General features: G+C 39.6%; 1 long non-coding RNA gene across 3 annotated transcripts in view; it reads left to right on the top strand.

The window, feature by feature from the left end:
- The first annotated feature begins 1,185 nt into the window (after positions 1-1,185).
- The window catches only part of LOC117559839, a 39,086-nt gene continuing 23,922 nt past the window's right edge, over positions 1,186-16,349 (top strand). For 2 of the 3 annotated variants that reach the window (XR_004571061.1, XR_004571063.1), the window contains exons 1-3: positions 1,186-1,488; positions 4,023-4,081; positions 11,570-11,752. This is a non-coding gene — a long non-coding RNA (uncharacterized LOC117559839). The remainder of the gene's footprint in view (positions 1,489-4,022; positions 4,082-11,569; positions 11,753-16,349) is intronic. The other variant, XR_004571062.1, reaches the window with a different exon arrangement.

The raw sequence follows: 16,349 nt of genomic DNA, 5'->3' as shown, positions 1-16,349 counted from the left end.
TGAACCAATCAGCGGATCTGACTGCGCATCAGAGTGTTGATGGGGAGGCTTAACAGCGATATCAGAGTTTTTTCTGAACCGGGGAACAGGGGCGCTGCGCCCTCTTACCAAAATCAATTCCTTGAATAGGCTTTGATTATGTTCTGGCCCGCCATCTTGCGGCTCAGCAAAAAATTGGCCAACGGCCAAACTTACTTGCCTACCCATGCTCTAAACCCATTTTTCTCTTGTCCCATCTTTGTTCTCGAGAGGGGGAAACTCCACGGAAACAAATATATTTTTCAGAGCCCCTTCGAAAGTTTGCCATTTTAGGACTGACCGATGAAAGTATTTTGTATATATTTGAAAAGAAAGCAAGGCAAGGCAAGTTTATTTATATAGCCCCTTTTTTCACACACAGCAATTCAAAGTGCTCTACAAAAATGAAAGACATTAAGAGCCATATTATAAAATGGCATTTAAAAACAATAATTTAAAAACAAAGATAATAAAACATGAATAACAAAGGTACATGAATAAAATGTACAGTGCAGTGTGAGATATGAATATATCAATTAAAAGCAGTGGCAAAAAGAAAAGTATTCAGCCTGGATTTAAAAGTAGTGAGAGTAAAAGGAAACACCAACAATTGCGATTTCATTTTTAAAATGTGGCCTTTGTTGATGCTTTGCTACCTTGTCATTCAGTATGATGCCACATTTTTTATTCAGGACCAGCACAGAACATTACACTGATTCGATCCACTTCCTGGAGTAGCTGGTAGACTCTCTCTAATCAACTAAAGCTTCCTGATTGCATATTTTCATGTTGAAATAATGTTTTACATTTCCTGCAATAAGAACTTAGCCATGCATGTGTCACAATCTTAAGGAGAACCCAAATGCAGCACTCGAGAAACCAAGGAGAATTGGTAATAAACTTTATTGGAGATTCCCCTGGATCTGAGGAATACCAACCGAGCAGTTTAACGCACCGGAGGACAGCGGGCAGAAGGTGAGTCAGGGACAGGCAGAGAGTCAGGGAGTAAGCGAGGTGGTCAGCGTAGATACAGGCAGGGTCGGATAACAGGCCAGACAGGATAGTCGAGGGACAGGCAGGATCAGGGAACAGGCAGAGCAGGCAGATCGAGGACAGGCAGGGTTGGAACCGGCAATCTAGTTTCAAACGCGGGAAAGACAAGCATGAGGCAAAGTACAATCTGGCAAAGAGTGTGTAAGGTGCGGGTTTAAATACTGGCAGAAGCTAAGCTAACGAGTGGGTGTGGAAAACAGGTGAGACAGGTGAATGGAAAACTACTGGTGAATGATGGAGCAGACTATGACAGCATGAGAGTTTTCAGCGCCTGTTTAACATCTGAAGCGCTGTCTGTCTCCGCTGAGGCTTGCCAGTTTGGCTCCGTCAACGATGTGTTGTGTGTGTTTGGCTTCATGCTGGCGTAACACTAAAATGAAGTGAAACAAATTGTGAAGAGACGACTAGGCATGCCAGGTGAGTGTGTAAGAGTCTGATGCTGATTGGTGGATGGAGAGGTGGGAAGTAGTACAAATACTTTGTTTCTGTTCTTAAGTACATTTTTCTGGTATCAGTACTTAACTCCACTACTTGTTTTACTGACGACTTTTTACTTTTACTTCTTACATTTCTAACACAAATACCTGTACTTTCTACTTCTTACATGTCGAACACAAATACCTGTACTTTCTACTTCTTACATGTTGAACACAAATACCTGTACTTTCTACTTCTTACATGTTGAACTCAAATACCTGTACTTTCTACTTTTTACATGTTGAACTCAAATACCTGTACTTTCTACTTCTCACATGTTGAACACAAATACCTGTACTTTCTACTTCTTACATGTTGAACTCAAATACCTGTACTTTCTACTTCTCACATGTTGAACACAAATACCTGTACTTTCTACTTCTCACATGTTGAACACAAATACCTGTACTTTCTACTTCTTACATGTTGAACTCAAATACCTGTACTTTCTACTTCTCACATGTTGAACACAAATACCTGTACTTTCTACTTCTCACATGTTGAACACAAATACCTGTACTTTCTACTTCTTACATGTTGAACACAAATACCTGTACTTTCTACTTCTTACATGTTGAACTCAAATACCTGTACTTTCTACTTCTTACATGTTGAACACAAATACCTGTACTTTCTACTTCTTACATGTTGAACTCAAATACCTGTACTTTCTACTTCTTACATGTTGAACACAAATACCTGTACTTTCTACTTCTCACATGTTGAACACAATACCTGAACTTTCTACTTCTTACATGTTGAACACAAATACCTGTACTTTCTACTTCTTACATGTTGAACTCAAATACCTGTACTTTCTACTTCTTACATGTTGAACACAAATACCTGTACTTTCTACTTCTTACATGTTGAACTCAAATACCTGTACTTTCTACTTCTTACATGTTGAACACAAATACCTGTACTTTCTACTTCTTACATGTTGAACTCAAATACCTGTACTTTCTACTTCTCACATGTTAGAACTCAAATACCTGTACTTTCTACTTCTTACATGTTGAACTCAAATACCTGTACTTTCTACTTCTTACATGTTGAACTCAAATACCTGTACTTTCTACTTCTCTCATTTTCCAAACAGCTGGTTCCTTTAGTCTGAATGTGTGTTTGATGCGTGATCATTATTCTTTAGAGTCATTGCGTGCCTATTGATTTGAACACGATCCGTGTATCCATCATTTCCTGGTCTTCTCTAAAGAAGAGGGACCAATGAAACGTTGTCATGTTGCCGTTGTTCAGCATGGAAACATTCATTAGCTAACAATGACATTATTGTTCTATTAATATAAAGGGAGATCAGGTACTCTTTAAAACAGCTGCTAGTTATGGGTACTTTTTACTGAAGTACATTTCAAAGCCTCTTTACTTTCACTTGAGTGAAGAAGTTTAGTCAGTACTTCTACTTTCACCAGAGTATTTCTAAACACGAGTATCTGTACTTCTACTTGAGTAAAGGATGAGTGTACTTTTGCCATCTTTGTGGATAATGGATAATGATGGATGCATGTTATTAGGTTAACATGCATCTTATCCAACTTATCCACTGTTTCTATAATGGTACAACATTCAGACTTTCTCAGATTTTCTTTTTCCTGAAGTGCCGTTGCTTATGATTTTAAATAAAAAATAGGCCTACTCAAGTTTTCACTTTTATACATATGGGAAGATCCTTTATAACATTTTTCAGATCTTCTTACTTTTCCAAAAGGGTCTGTCTGTTCGACTTTTTAAATTAAGGAAAACAACTTTTCTCAGTTTTTCTAAGCAGCTAAGGAACCTTTTTATACAGTATGGAAGCCTTGCTCCTTGTTGGATATCAGATTTGAGCAGGTTTATTAAAAGATAACGCCAACTATCCCAGTGAAAATCAGACCAAACACATTTTTTGAAATCAAGATTTAAGACACAAGTCATACTAGGTTCCTTAAAATATTTTAGACCAATGTTTGGCTTTTACAATCAATTCCATTCCCACACCCATTGGTAATACGATTGCTGGCCCCATGGCATCGTTTCACTATCAGTATCAATATATTTAGGCAAGCAGGTTTGGTATCGATGCCATCATTTTTGTATTGTAACAATAAAATTGCTTTAAATAGACACATTTATATATAACATGTAAAAGAAGTTGCTTTGAAAATGTATCTGTTCGTATTGTGTTAACAATGAAAATGTAAATAGTGATTTATCCAATTGTCATGTTATCTACTGTAGAGGATTTCTAATGCAGTAAACTATTTTATAAAATACATTTAGGAGTAGTTGACAAGTGGATAAGGTTATGTGGCTATAGAAACATTATGACTTTTGAGGTTGTGGGTTGTATTTAAAGGCTTACGATTTATGCATGTTATCTCCGCCTGGATTTCAAATACAAGTCAGCACTAAAACCTCTTTGCTGTACTACAAATACTATCTGACCTCAGAGTACATGACTTTACTTCTTGCAGGGCTAAAGATACTGGAATCCACCCAGGCGGACCGAATGCTTTCTGACATACAGATCCAGGTATTACTTGCACTCGTTTCAATTTCCAGATGGGCTTGGTTTTTGTAAATCAAGAGAAAATACCCTTTTGTTTTTAACTGAAAAGTTATCTTTTAATAAAATATATTTGTGCATGATTGAGTTATGTTCAGCCAGCTTACCAATCAGAGCAGACTGGGCTCTGGTTTCAGACAGAGGGTGAAAAGAGGTACAGGGCAGGCAGTATGAGAAAAATAAAGAGCTTTTTGAACATTAAAGCATGGAGACATGTCACAGAAGAGACACTACATCCAAATATCAACCTGAAAACGAGCAGAATATGTCGATTTTGAACATTAGAAAGATCTCTGAACCTTTAGTTACTCCTCGCGCTGTACCACGAAATGAACCCTGGATAAGGTCTTACTATTGAGAGATTTAGATCCCTAGCCAAGCCGTTTGATATTGGTCTCTTTAGAGAAACCAAATGGGGATCCAGTGAGACTAAATCAAAAGTGAACTGGTTGGCAGATAGCAGATGAAGCGCGAGCCACAGCAGATTCTGTCGGGATAAAAACAATTATCCATGAGAAGATTAGAGAGAACAATTAGCAGTGAAATGACGCTTTTATTCAATGGCAAACCGAATAACAAAGAAGTCGTGCGGTTGTTTATTTAGCATAATAATGGCTCGGATGAGAGAGACAAAAAATGTGAGCTGGCCAGACAAAAGCAGTCCATTAAAACTCATTAGAGAAAGCACTGACACACACATTAGGAATGTATAATGCTTGTTTATGATGTTAAAAGACAAAGAATGTGTTTGTTGTTGTCACATTTTAATATGTTTAACCATATGGCGAGAACAACAAAGGTCTCCAGAGAAAGGCATAGCTGATGGCAAATGGCAAATTTGCATTGTTTTTCTCAAATTGTTGCCAAACAAAGTAATGTCTCCACCTGCAGACCGGTACAAGAGGTCAGCCAGCGAATGTCAGCCAGAGCTTGTTCAGTTTGACACAGTAAATCTTGTCAGAGTGGATAAACACTATCTCTCAGCGCACTGACAAGCCCCCTTTGTCACGGAGAATGTGAAAGTATCATGAAACTTTATTATTTATCTCCTCCTCCACCGCCTGTGCCTTAAAATGGAGAGAAGGAAAGATTGAGTAACACAGGAAAAGATGAGGGTTAGGGCCAAACTGCTGCAATAAAAGTGATGTATGAGACGTCACTCAGTGATTGGTTCAATACATCACCCTCAAAACACGCACACACACACACACACTCTGCAGTGCGGCGAAGTACGTGGTGAGTCCTGTCTGCCTGGCTAATAGATGCCAGGTAAAATAAGAACTTCGCAAATATGGGATGGAGCAATCCTTTACTGGACTCTATTAGCCCCACCCCACACACACACACACACACACCACACACACACACACACACACATATTTGTCAGCTTTAAGACTGGACATTTAAGGTTGAGAATAAGCAGGTGGTCGGTAAGTGGGATAGCGGAGATGGCAACTGCTCTGAGTAATGTGTGTATGAGTGCTCGCTGATGCTTGATGCCATCAATGACTCGTATAAGCATCTCAAAGTACGGAGGTCTGATATCATGAGTGTGTGTACTGCCTCACTGCTGAGGAAAAACTTCATTTCATCAAATCATTTCTTGATTCATCATAAATTTGTTGGTTTCCTATCAGATTGGACATTCAAATCTAAAGATATACTGTCAGTGATTAAGTGCTTATTGGGGTAGATTTAGAAGGATTTCCATTCATTAGTTAGCCCCAGGGTTTGCCTGAAGAAATGTTGAAATGTCCTACCTTTTTAGTCTATTTGAAATGTAATGTCACTTTTCTGATTGGTCAATTTCAAACATGGCTCATTGGAGCAGACATGCGATCATCTTTTTCGCTAGCAGTTCGCTAATAAAGATAACACATCTTACATTCAAGATATCCTTTAGATACATCGTTAACCAACAGTGAATGGACATTTAAATACTGTTGTTTATAGTCGCCAGGTTAGCTGACTCGCTACCGTGCTAGCTAGCTTTCAGCTAACGGGCTCGCTATGACAATAAGCCAAAATGTCATTATTAGGGCTGTCAGTCGATTAAAATAGTTAATCGCGATTAATCGCAAATTAATCGCACATTTTTATCTGTTCTAAATGTACCTTAGAGGAATATTTTTCAAGTTTTTAATGCTCTTATCAATATATGGACAAATATGCTTTATGCAAATGTTATTATCATTTGAACAATGACAAATATTACCATGAATATTAAACACAACAACCTCTGAACATTACAAATACTCGCCTCAATTCAACCTGGAACCTCTCTCATACAATAATACAATACAAAGTGTGTGTGTGTGTGTGTGTGTGTGTGTGTGTGTGTGTGTGTGTGTGTGTGTGTGTGTGTGTGTGTGTGTGTGTGTGTGTGTGTGTGTGTGTGTGTGTGTGTGTGTGTGTGTGTGTGTGTGTGTGTGTGTGTGTGTGTGTTCGTTGGAGCTATGTGCAACTCAAGGCATATGCTCGATGCGCTCTGAAACTACGGGGGCGGCCGAGGAAAAAAATACACATGCGTTAATCGCGTTAAAATAATTAGTGGCGTTAATTATTTGTTGCGTTAACGCGTTATTAACGCGTTAACTTGACAGCCCTAATCATTATGCTACTTGTATTGTGTGACCCAACACTAATTTTATAACAACAGTAGCATTACCTGTACAACTGTATACAGAGGTAAGGTTGCTTGTTGGTGTCCTTTTCCTAGAAGAAGTATTGATTTAATATAAAATATTGAATGTCTAGCGAGCTGAGACACACTACTGTCTGTTTGGAGGGGTGTGTGTGTGTGTGTGTGTGTGTGTGTGTGTGTGTGTGTGTGTGTGTGTGTGTGTGTGTTGTGTGTGTGTGTGTGTGTGTGTGTGTGGTGTGTGTGTGTTTGTGTGTGTGTGCTGTGTGTGGTGTGTGTGTGTGTGTGTGTGTGTGTGTGTACGGGGGTGCAGTAGTGACTCAGGGCAGACACTTGAAGCTGCCCGTCCTGTTGGCCTCACCCTTGACGCTGACAGTGCTGTTGCCCTTGCCCTTGAAGATGTCAGACGTGTGTGTGTGTGTGTGTGTGTGTTTGTGTGTGTGTGTGGTGTTGTGTGTGTGTGTGTGTGTGTGTGTGTGTGTGTGTGTGTTGTGTGTGTGGTGTGTGTGTGTGGTGATGTGTGTGTGTGTGTGTGTGTGTGTGTGTGTGTGTGTGTGTGTGTGCAACATTTGCTCGGATGGAGACACTTAGATGGCAGTCACCATGACAGGGTCAACAAAGAGGGAGAGCACTGACACTGACATCACTCGACCTCCGATAACCGCTCTATACACACACCCACATAGACATACACACACACAGACACACACACACACACACACATGCTTCTTGTTCAAACACATACAGACAAAGCTCCACAGTGAGCTGATTTGTAGGGAAATACATTTTGGTTTTGATTTGATTTTGGGCACACAAAAACATTTAAAATCTCTGAACCACATGACAAAGGTTTGTTTTCACATCATGACTAATTGTTATGATTCGTCCATGATATGAACAAGGGAACAGCAAGAAAGAACATTTCAAGATATGAAATAACACCAGAAACTCATCACACTTAGGTTTAAGTCAAGTTGGGTAAGTATCCTGATTGTTCCCAGTGTTCACACTTGATGATGATTATAAAACAATATGAAAATGGTAGTTTGTGCCCAGAGCAATTTGGTTATATGCAATTACAATAAAAACATGTTCATTCTTAGAAAAGAGGTGTCTTATGTGCTGAAGAATGTTGATATCACTGTGGAGATGGATGTGAAAGCTGCACTTACTATAAAGTACCATAATTGTCAGGAGATGATTTGCAAGAGGATGGGTTAAAGCAGGGGTGGGGAACCTCCGGCCCCCGGGCCGTATACGTATAAATTGAAATGGCCCTTGAGACGAAAAAGGTTCCCCACCCCTGGCTTAAAGGGTCCTGCTTGCTTTACATAATTGAATTCCGGATATTTAAATTCTATTAAAGGCTATTTGTTTCCAGCCTCCTGCTTGGTTGCACCGGAGACTCCTGGAGGCTAAAGAGGTTGTCACGGGTCATCGAGCTGCACCCGGTCGGCATACCTGAAAGGATGAGGCATTTAGGGACTGATCTGCCACACTGGGCTGCAAACTTTCTTAACAAAGACAGAGATGGCAAAAGTACACACATCCTTTACTCAAGGAGAAGTATAGATACTCGTGTTTAAAAATACTCTGGTGAAAGTAGAAGTACTGACTAAACTTCTTTACTCAAGTAAAAGTAAAGAGGCTTTGAAATGTACTTCAGTAAAAAGTACCCATAACTAGCAGCTGCTTTAAAGAGTACCTGACCTCCCTTTATATTAATAGAACAATAATGTCATTGTTAGCTAATGAATGTTTCCATGCTGAACAACGGCAACATGACAACGTTTCCATTGGTCCCTCTTCTTTAGAGAAGACCAGGAAATGATGGATACACGGATCGTGTTCAAATCAATAGGCACGCAATGACTCTAAAGAATAATGATCACGCATCAAACACACATTCAGACTAAAGGAACTAGCTGTTTGGAAAATGAGAGAAGTAGAAAGTACAGGTATTTGAGTTCAACATGTAAGAAGTAGAAAGTACAGGTATTTGAGTTCAACATGTGAGAAGTAGAAAGTACAGGTATTTGAGTTCAACATGTAAGAAGTAGAAAGTACAGGTATTTGTGTTCAACATGTAAGAAGTAGAAAGTACAGGTATTTGTGTTCAACATGTAAGAAGTAGAAAGTACAGGTATTTGTGTTCAACATGTGAGAAGTAGAAAGTACAGGTATTTGAGTTCAACATGTAAGAAGTAGAAAGTACAGGTATTTGTGTTCAACATGTGAGAAGTAGAAAGTACAGGTATTTGAGTTCAACATGTAAGAAGTAGAAAGTACAGGTATTTGTGTTCAACATGTGAGAAGTAGAAAGTACAGGTATTTGGGTTCAACATGTGAGAAGTAGAAAGTACAGGTATTTGAGTTCAACATGTAAGAAGTAGAAAGTACAGGTATTTGTGTTCAACATGTGAGAAGTAGAAAGTACAGGTATTTGGGTTCAACATGTAAGAAGTAGAAAGTACAGGTATTTGGGTTCAACATGTAAGAAGTAAAAAGTTCAGGTATTTGTGTTCAAAATGTAAGAAGTCAAAGTAAAAAGTCGTCAGAAAAATAAGTAGTGGAGTAAAGTACTGATACCAGAAAAATGTACTTGAGTACAGTATTCCCACCTCTGAGAAACAGTACAACCAAACACCATCATGGATACAAACCAGTGAGGCAATGAGGTTTGATTTAAGGTGCATACCACCAAGAGATTGAACTGCCTTTATGAGACCTTTGACAACAGGATGTAGGTTTCTCCCGCTGAGTGAATGGACAGTGCGAGCATGCCACCAGCAGGTTGCTTTGCAGGATAATCTTTCAAAAGTAGCACCACAATACCTTTCTCCGTCCCAAAGAGGGGACATTTGCATTTTTTACAGCAGAAAATAGCCAAATACAGCTTAATGTTAACCAAAAAGCATGCATACAAAAATGTTAAAGATAACAAAAATATTAAAACAATTACACAATTGACAAAATACACATCCTGTAACAGTTCTGAAGATATAGCCGCCAGGTATATGGCACAGCTATTAAAGGCATATACATATATTGCACATCATTTGTATCTGACAACAAGGGGTGTTATAGCATAGTCTATGTTGCTATACAGTATGTGTAGCCCTAACATGTAGGTCAGCAGGAGTGAGGAGAGGGTTTTATTTCAACTTTTACCTGGGATCAAATTGAAGAGAGCAAACCACACCAGCACTTGAGCCACTTGAATCTCTATCTCTTCATCAAGATTAAAATAACACAACACTTTAACATTTTAAATACAAGAATATTTTAAAACTGAACGATCACTATTCATCAACGCGTTCAAATGAATGTAAATGTATCACATTACCAAGTTTGACGCCAACTTCCTCCCGTAATCCAAGCGCAGATTTGTTTAGACCAAAGCAGTAAGAACCATCACTACCATGCTGTAACAGCACACATGATCACTGATAAATGGTGACTGCTGTCATTCGCTTCAGGTGCGGTGAAAACTGAGTTTTCGAACTTTTGCGTTTTAAAGTTGCACAGGAGTGTGAGATAGCGGACAGCGTCACCACTGTAGGAACAGATAGTACTCGCAGTATGATGGAGATAATACGCCCTGTGTAGCACACGTTACACAGAGGGGAGTCACGGCGGCTCTCCGTGAAAGTGGCTTGGTCGATGCTTTGTGTCGGAAAATTGTCAGACTTCATGCCAATAATTCAGAAATCATGTTATGATAAAGTAAAAAAACACATAAATTACATCACCACACGTGTATTTGTTATATCTCCCCTCAAAATACAAGTTTTCTTGATTAATCACAAGTTATTATTGTGTTTGAATTCATTGACACCACAATGAAAAATGTAATGTATGTGTGGTGAAATTATAATGAAATAATATAATTGACAAAATGATTCTATTATTACGTACAAGCAAGGCCTGTGGACACATCACATGTTACTTGTTAGACGCTTTTATCCAAAGCGACTTCAATACTGTGGACAATCCCCACAGGAGCAATTTGGGCTGAAGTGTCTCAGGGACACAACGACATGCTGACTGCAGTGGGGTTTGAACCTGTGCCCCTCTGTTCCGCACACATATGCACAACCCACTGCGCCACACTACAGTAAAGATCATAACCTGAAGCCTCGTCATCTATAAAATATAGTCCCATTAGCAATATTGAGTGATTTGTTCCTGTATATCATTATATTTGACTTTGTCAACATTGCCTGGCCTTAATGTCTCACATTTATTACACTGTGTGTCCTTGTCGTCGCAGCTCAGGAAAAGCTTTTAAATGCACCCGGTGAAACATTAATAGGAGCATGTTTTATGTGATGGATTGCACTCATTGGGTTTTTAAAGAGTGAAGTTATCATCGTGGTTATCATTCAAGATGTTAAGGGATTTTTAATGTTGAGATGCTAATGGCCCCCTCTTCATTTTTAACCTTGACCTACCTTCCGTGCTCCTGAGGTAACCACTCCCAAAGTAATGTGCGCACACACACACACACACACACACACAGGAACATGAGTTCTGCAGAGGAGGTCATTTATAATTAGTTGCACAGCACGACAGAAGTCCTGCTCCACCACGCACAATCAAAGACAAGTCGCAGCATACAGCATCCTCTGCATGCTCAACAGCAATCAGGATTCAAGCCAATCAAGTAATCACATTCTTAATAATGCTTCTCCCACTGGGTGCACAACTGCGTAGGGTTAGATTATAAGCTAAAAAAAGTGCACAAAAAGCCACCCATTATGCTCATAGTGTAACGTTGCATTGCCTTCCTAATAACACACTTCTTCCCCCAGCAGAGAGCAGCTGTCAGACCGTGTGACAGCTCTATACCTCGATGCCAGCGGTGAGACAGGTTTCCACAGGAAGCCTGGAGAGAGCTGCAGGCTAACGCTCAACAGCAGCAGTCGACACCGAACTGTGGACCTCTTTGTTCCTGCTATGGAGTCTCGGGAAACTATGGGAGAGTCTAAGCTCAGGTAATTTAATTCAGAGGGAAAAGAGCTCACAACCGGATCCATTTCTGGAGTCAATTTCCTATTCCGTCAGTTTCGCACACCTGGATGTGTTTATCAGATTTACTTTATTGGAAAAGCATCACATATAAAGTAGTTAATAATAAATAAGTACCCAATGTGACACCAACTTTATGAACTGTGTGGTGAACTTGTTGTGCTCTCGCCTAATGCATTACAGTGACTTTGAGGTGAAGAAAAGAAAATAAAGGGCAAATGTGTAAAATATTAATTGCTTTTAATTAAGCCACTAGTAGTTGAGTGGGTAGAAGGGGGTATCATGCACCCCCCTGAAATATACTTTTAATCAGCTTTTTTAGATTGAAAAAATTGTGTAGAAAACGATTAGCTATGTTAAAAAGTTGAAAAATTGTCCCACGTATATTTTTTCCCCAAATTAGTGTTTATTTACCCTAAAAATCTAGGGTTCAAGCTACTCAGACAACCAATACTGTACACTGGGGACTATAACGTGAGTCAAATCCTACCTGACCCCAAGAGTCATGCATTTAAACAGAAAGATAGTCAAAATCTTAAAGGACGCAAATGAAGGATACGAAAAAGTGGTCAACAATAAATGTGTGTTATTCAATCAAAGCTTGTTGGATTGTCTAACCCCTCCCACACCTCCCTGGTATCAACAATTCCAACATTCACACAAACTTTATACAGAGTTTGACAAAACAAAAGGGCTTTGAAAGGCAGTCCTATTCCCATTTGAATTGGTATTATTATTATTGTCTGTCTTGTTCTATAGAATACAACATCAGGCTTTTCAGCCCACATTTGAATGCAGCCATATGACAGCCTGATAAACTTTGAACCAACTCGTACAAAATCATTTATTTCTCTGTTGTTTCTAAAAGTATATTTGTAGTTTAATCAGTTTTAATCTGGTGGAGCTTTTTTGCAACTCAGCCATCTCTTATCTCATATTAAAACCATTCAGTTGTTAACTGAACGGCCAGATTCTGTTCATGTTCATATTAGTATGTAGTGTCTCTACTTTAAAGAGTCCTCTCCTGCTGATGTTCAGGTGTATATCAGTATGTAGTGTCTCTACTTTAAAGAGTCCTCTCCTGCTGATGTTCAGGTGTATATCAGTATGTAGTGTCTCTACTTTAAAGAGTCCTCTCCTGCTGATGTTAGGGTGTATATCAGTATGTAGTGTCTCTACTTTAAAGAGTCCTCTCCTGCTGATGTTCAGGTGTATATCAGTGTGTAGTGTCTCTACTTTAAAGAGTCCTCTCCTGCTGATGTTCAGGTGTATATCAGTATGTAGTGTCTCTACTTTAAAGAGTCCTCTCCTGCTGATGTTCAGGTGTATATCAGTATGTAGTGTCTCTACTTTAAAGAGTCCTCTCCTGCTGATGTTCAGGTGTATATCAGTATGTAGTGTCTCTACTTTAAAGAGTCCTCTCCTGCTGATGTTCAGGTGTATATCAGTATGTAGTGTCTCTACTTTAAAGAGTCCTCTCCTGCTGATGTTCAGGTGTATATCAGTGTGTAGTGTCTCTACTTTAAAGAGTCCTCTCCTGCTGATGTTCAGGTGTATATCAGTGTGTAGTGTCTCTACTTTAAAGAGTCCTCTCCTGCTGATGTTCAGGTGTATATCAGTATGTAGTGTCTCTACTTTAAAGAGTCCTCTCCTGCTGATGTTCAGGTGTATATCAGTATGTAGTGTCTCTACTTTAAAGAGTCCTCTCCTGCTGATGTTCAGGTGTATATCAGTATGTAGTGTCTCTACATGTCTCCACGCTTTAATGTTCAAAAAGCTCTTTATTGTTCTCATACTGCCTGTGCTGCAGCACCTCTTTTCACCCTCTGTCTGAAACCAGAGCCCAGTCTGCTCTGATTGGTTAGCTGGCAGGCTCTGTTGTGATTGGTCAACCGCTTAGAGATGTCCCGCCCCTTAGCCTATCACGTACAATGTGTTGGAGCGCTAGCCAATAGAAGCGTGAGTGTTACGTAGTGATGTCATTATGTTACAGAGGTAAACAAAGGACTAATGGAGGTGTTTCAGGCAGGAGGGGGGAGGGAGTGTGTACGAAAGAAACTCAGTCTGTAGGGAACACAGGGATTTTAGCCTTTGCAGACCATTTACATGCACTAAAACCTATATAAAACACTACAAGAAAGGGAAAACCACAAAAGCAGAGTAAGGCCTCTTTAAAGACTCATGACACATTTTGAAAAATAAAACACCTGTTGCACCTCAAGAGCAAGAGGTCCACTTTACCCATTGGTTCCTTTTAAGGGATGTGATTCATAAGTTCGGAAATCATCGCTGACAAATGAAGGCCGGTCGAGGCACTTTGAATTGATTGCAATCAGAGAATTAAAAGAACAGTTTTCGACTCAGTTCAGCTTGTTGGGTTTAAAGGAGGTCCGGGTTGCCCTCCGCAGTTTCAAAGTTAATGGCCTCCACTCTTGTGACTTTCACTTAGCTTATTGGAGGTCATGTATTTTTAAAGTGCCGCATTTGGCATTTGGAATCTCAGACACTATCAAGAAATGATTTCTAGAATATAACTTATCTAGGGCATGACCAGAACAAGTGTGTCAGACCTCCTGAGAACTCCATTGAAGAACACGCTGGTTTCTGGGCAAATGGGTTGATGAAGTTCACTAAGTGGACTCCTCAAACTGTCCACTGGAGCTTCTCATGTGTAAACTCATCTTAAAAGAAATACCATCTTGAGCTTCACATATTGAATAGTTGGATTTTGACAGGTCTACTAGACCAGTGGCTGAGAAAAGTATACACATCCTCTACATAATTGTATTCTAATTTGGTGCAACCTCATTTAAAATGCTGTGATTATCACATTCTGGTCCCTTATCTAAATGCTTTCCTTCCCGCCTTTTTGATTACCTGCCCCACCCTGACCAGTTACAGCTGTCTCTAATCATATATATCTGCCCTGTTTCCTTTGTCCTTTTGTCTTGTCTGTTGACGTATTCCCAGTGATATCTTCTATTGTTAGCTCTGTGCTTTGTTAGACAACGGTTTGTTTACATACTTTGTTCTTGTCTGCCTGTTTGAAAGTTGACTGTAAACCCTTTTGCGTTTATTCAAGTAATTACCCACACTTCAGTGGATTTCATTTTATCAGAATCAGAATACCTTTCTTAGTCCCACAGAGGGGAAATGTGCAGCGTTACAGCAGGAAAGAGCCACAGACAGCTTAGTGTTGCATATCTTAAATGCGTTAAAAAAAAGTACTAAGTTATAATATAATAAACAATATTATTACGTTCCCTACTGGGCTAGGGGAACCAAAGGGAAGCAACACAAACCAGAGTGGAATTGGTAAAAGTTATAAGTGGTTTAATTATAACTATTAGTCATGAAACAAAATAATAAGGCAAGCTTGGCACAAACAAAGGGCCAAATGCTGGTTGACAACAACCAAAATAAAGAGACTCCAAAAGAGAGTTTAACAGATTATACACAGTAATAATCCGTACAAAAGAGAAACAAAAACCTCACTAAAACGTGGTACATGAACTGAAAAAGGCTGTAACAAAACACAGCTGATGCTAATTCACAGGCGCTAACCGCTAAACTAACCTGGATACTACTCGCACAACACTAAACACAGAACACTGCTTTAACACGCTGCTACGCAGTATAACAAAACACAGAACATTCAATGGATTAACGAGCATAACGAGTACGCACAACAAGTAAGCACAACAGGGGCCTATACTACGAAGCTGGTTCAACCTAACCTGGATATGTTTGAGTTATCCGGTTGACTTAATCCAAAACATACGCGCTCTCGCTAAACGGTACTACGACGCTGGTTATCAAGTGGATCGCTCAAGCCAGCCGTGTCCTATCTAGTTAGGTGCGCGTTCACATGAAAGGGGTGGTATCTGGAGCATTCGACCAATCACAAACATGGAGAAGCATACTGACAGCGCAGCGCGTCATACTTCCTGAATGAAAAGTGAACTATATTATTAGACATATGAAGAAGTTAAACTTTAAACATCCATGACTTAAACACTTTATCCAGCATAAAAGCCACATAGCTGCACCTGCAAGGTGAATACAGCTGGTAACAGAACAAGTGTTTGAATGCGTACATTAACAGGTTTATGATATCACTGCCCCGTCTAAGACACGATCTGACTTTAATTACATTTGACTCGAGTGTTTCGTCAACTTAATGTGTTGCTTAAAATAATACTTCTGCATACAGTATGTGACACTGCGTGTTGCACGGCCAGATACGGCTCAGCTGACTCAGATAAGGAGATATATGATACATTATGAAGTGATATGCAGCGGACTGTACTTAATGTTACTCTGATCCGGTTACTTATGTTGTGGTAGATATGTGGTAAGTGTTCTTAACGCTAATGTTATAATAGTCAGATTGCTCTGAAGATGGAGGTGATATTCTATTAATGTTCACGTTCACACAGTCGGTGATTTTTGCCGACCGTCTTTCCTGCGACGGCAGCTTTTCTGTATTTCCTTTCTCCTGTAATATGACTTGATCGCTTTAAACTCTGCACACTGAGCTCTGATTGGTCAGCAGGCAGTGCT

Source organism: Gymnodraco acuticeps, unplaced genomic scaffold (assembly GCF_902827175.1).
Source record: "Gymnodraco acuticeps unplaced genomic scaffold, fGymAcu1.1, whole genome shotgun sequence".
Classification (NCBI taxonomy): domain Eukaryota; kingdom Metazoa; phylum Chordata; class Actinopteri; order Perciformes; family Bathydraconidae; genus Gymnodraco; species Gymnodraco acuticeps.
This window is presented reverse-complemented; position numbering and strand designations above follow the sequence as displayed.